Genomic DNA, 4422 nt, shown 5'->3' with positions numbered 1-4422 from the left:
GCCTGATTGTTCATTCCTGGCCACCCAGAAAGCTTAGCCCTGAAATAACCACACAGAAACTGTATTGTTAATCGCTGCTTGGACCATTAGCTCTAGCTCCTAACTGGCTAACTCTTACATGTTAATTTAACCCATCTCCATTAATCTGTGTATTGCGACTTGGCAGTGACTTACTGGCAAATTTTTCACATTTCTTACTCTGGCAATGGATTCATGGTATCTCTCCAACTCTGCCTTCTTCCTCCTAGAATTTAGTTCCATCCTCTGCACCTACCTAAGTTCTGCCCTATCAACAGGCCAATGCAGCTTCTTTATTCATTAATGGTAATCACAGTACACAGAGGGGCCTCCCACATCACCTCCCCTTTTCTGTTTAAATTAAAAGGAAAGTTTTAACTTTAACACAGTAAGATTAAATAAAATAAAACAGGTATCAAGCAAGAATTACAGTTATATCTATTTTATCTTTTATCATAACTAAGGAAAACTATAACTATCTATTCTTCAACTCCATCAAAGACTCCAGAAGGATATAATATTACCTAAGTAAACAGGAAGTACATTGTAAGCAACTTCCAAAACTCTAGAATTGACAGGGACATCTTTCTGCCTGGACAGTTACCCAAAGTTCTTCTGTACCATTGGGGCATCCATCTTCAGCCTGTAGGCACATAGTATCTAACAGACTTTTCTATATCCACAACATCATTTATTGAAAGCACCTCCTTTAAAAAACATGTGTTCTTAGATCATTTATTATGAATCAGGTGGTTTTAGATGCATTGATTTATTTTAAAGATGTCTGTTATGTTTGTCTGTGTTTTTATACTGTTACTGTACTGTTTTGATAACTATTGCTTTATAGCATGGTTTGTGAGTTCATATGAGCCTTACTCCGTTGATTTAGAGGACTTTGTTCTCCTGATGTCATACCCTTTAGGTCTTATACTTGCTATCTCCTCTTCCATGGAATTCTTTAAGCTCTGAGAAAGAGAGAAAATCAATGGAGATGTCAAAATTAGATTTTCTCTATATAATGTTTCTCTATGGGTCTTTACATATGTTCCCATCTACTACAGAAGGAAGCCTTTATGATGATGACTAGATAAGGCACTGACTATGAGTATAGATGAATATTATTAGGAATCATTTTATCATTAATCTTTTTTAAAATGACAAGTAATATTTGGTTTTAATCCAGGCTTTAGGCTATCTAGTTTCTGATTATTAGTTACCTAAGCAGTATCTAGTTCTTGATTATTAGTTACCTAAGCAGTATCAAGTATGAATTCCAACTTGCAAAGTAGGTACTAAGTAAAATGAGACATTGGTTGGTTACTGTCACAACTTTTGTGCCAGCATTGCCCTAGCATATTTTGCCAGCAGGTCAGTAGTTTCGATCAAAGGTTTTGGAGCTGAGTGTTCTTTTGGTAGCCTGCAGAATACCTTCTTATACCAAAGACACTAGAATATAGATGAAGGTTATGTATAAATACCATCTTGAACTCTCTATGTTTAATGAGTTGTGTGGGCATTGTCTTCATCAATGAGGCTTTACTGTCAGTTTGTGGAGAGCGATCTATTGTCTTGACAACAGTTTGTTCAAATGGGAGCTCACCAAATCCAGCTGGATGGGGTCTGAATGAGCATGTGATCAAACTGGACTCTCTGAATGTGGCTGACAATGGGGGTTGACTGAGAATCCATTGATAAAGGCACTGGGACTTGTTCCTACTGCATGTACTGCCTTTTTGGGACCCTAGTCTATTTGGTTGCACAGCTTCCTAGGTCTGGATGTAGGGGGGAGGGCCTTGGACTTCCCACAGGACAGGGTTCCCTGCCCTCTCTTAAGGAGGGAGAAGGGTGAGTGGGGGAGTGGGAAGGGAATGGGGGGAGGGGAGGAAGGGTAAGTTTTTGAATGGAAAAATAAAAAAATACAACAACTGCTAATGTTACAGTGAATGAAGAATGATTAGGTTTACACTCTAAGATCTGAGACAAGAGAAGCATTCTAATTTTTTGTCCTTGTTGTTCAACATATACAGGATGTTTTAGCTAGAGAAATCAAAAATAAAAAAGAACAAGAAAAAAAAATAAAAATTGGAACTATGAAATTGGAAAAGATTCTAATTGACAGTGTTTTTAAAAGATGTTATATTATATATGGAAACCCACAAAAACTCCACCAAAAATTATTTGGTCTTGGAAAAAATTTAGCAAATTTACATGATAATAATAAATATCCAAATTTCAGTAACATAGGTTTATATTTATAGCAGACTACCTGAAATGGTTCCTAGGAGAAATATATCATTACAATAGCTACAAATATATACCTAGAAACAAAATTTTGCATAGAGAGATTCTAAAATTTTGATGAAAAATTTAAAGGGACTTCAAAAATATTATGAACACATCATTTTGGTTATTTGTTGGAATACTTACTGTTGTTAAAATGTCCTTAGTACTCAAACTGACCTACAGGGTAAGGGCAAAAATTATGAAAATATCAATGTGGTTATTAATTTTCTTTTATTACTGAGAAAAATATAGGAAACATTTTAATTTCTCCTAGCCAGTATTTTGTGGTTATTATGCAAAGTAGACTTTCATTTTAACACAATAGATGTGAATACTATTAATAATATTTACCATTTGATTTCATTCCATTCATTTTTAATGTGCTGATATTTCCTTGTTTATATTTGTTTGGTCAGATTGTATTCCAGATCTAGAATTATTTTTGTGATATACATAACTATTTAATTTAAAATGAGGGATGGATTCTTTGGTATCTTTTTCTGTTAATACGTGTTAGTTTGGAGTTCATGTGCTTTTCCTAGTTGTTCAATTTGTTGGAAATAGATGGCAAGTAATATTCTTCATATTAGGTTTCTGGATAGTATTCCCTTTCTTTACTTTTGATCACATAAGGCCTCAGTAGTAGAAAGTCTTATGATAATAACAGTGATTGAAATTATAGTATTTTAATTAGGTCTTTGATGTTTAAAATGTGCTCAAAGAAAGTCTAAATAAATACTGTTGTTTTGGATAAACATAGTTATTTAAAATTAGTAAGATGATGAATGGAGAGTTACAAAGCAGGAGGAGTGGGATTAAACAGCTGGGGATGTCTTGTAACTTAAGAAAGCTTCTCACATAGTTCTCATCATTTATAACTTTGCTGATTGTGATAGTGTTAAATACTGGGGAAAGACACTTCCTGAGATACACACAGCTTGATTACATTAGCATCTTAGAAAAGATCCACAAATGTTCATCCCTTCTACAAGAACATTATGCACATATTGACATTTGTATAATTACTATTTTAAAAAGATAGTTCTTTCACAAAAATAGTATTTGTAGCTCTGATGGAGCAATGCTAATAATGTCAAGAAAAGGAAATTTCTTAAAATATTAAGTTAATGAGGTTAGAGAAATCTCTAACATATTTACCAAACAATATAGAGAAGATATTTTGAAAATAGAGTTAATTCAAAATCGTGCTCCATGTCTTCCTAAGTGTCTATAGCCTCTTGCTAGAAATCTATCTTAAAGGACTAATATAATTAAATCAAAATTTCTATGCCATTTTTTCCAGAAACAAAAACCCTAACATTTGAATGAAATAACAAAATATGAAATAGCCAAAACAATTCAGAGGAAGAAAAACACAATTGGAAGCAGTCATCCACCATGTTTTCTGCTTTGATATTATATTATAAACCTATACTAATCAAAGTAGCATAATCCTGCAGGAAATTTGATGTGGAAATTTGGTCTTTATGCTGTGATTACCATTCATAAATAAAGAAAATGCTTTGGACCTATAGCAGGTCAGAAGTTAGGTAGGTGGGAAAAACTAAACTGAATGCTGTGAGAAAGAAGGAGGAGTCAAAAGAGAAACCATGGAGCCTCTGTCAGAGATAGACATGCTGAAACTTTGCCAGTAAGCCACTGCCATGTGGCAATAGAGAGATTAATGGCGATGGGTTAAATTTATATATAAGAGTTAGCCAATAAGAAGCTAGAGCTAATGGGCTAAGCAGTGATTTAAAGAATACAGTTTCTGTGTGATTATTTCAGGGCTAAGCAGCTGGGAAACAGCAAGTGGCCCTCCTCCAACAAATTGGTGCCAACCTGGCAAACTAAAATCCACTAAAAATCTGAGAATGCTTAAAAAGTAATTTTAGACACAAAAAAACAGAGTTAAGTGTGGCTCATTGGCAGCCAGCATTTTTCTGGCAGTGTGTCACAGCTTCTCTAAGAGAGGTCTTCCTGATTCTGTGGTAGCAGAAAAAAAGGCTGAGCTGTTTTGAAATGCTGGCTTTCTGGGCCATGCTGCCAGTGCGACCTCTGGCTCTTTCAGGAGAATGAGATTTTAAATGGGTTTTGTCAGCAACATGGGCCAGCAGTGTG

The sequence above is a fragment of the Chionomys nivalis genome, chromosome X (genome assembly GCF_950005125.1).
Source record: "Chionomys nivalis chromosome X, mChiNiv1.1, whole genome shotgun sequence".
Classification (NCBI taxonomy): Eukaryota; Metazoa; Chordata; class Mammalia; order Rodentia; family Cricetidae; genus Chionomys; species Chionomys nivalis.
This window is presented reverse-complemented; position numbering follows the sequence as displayed.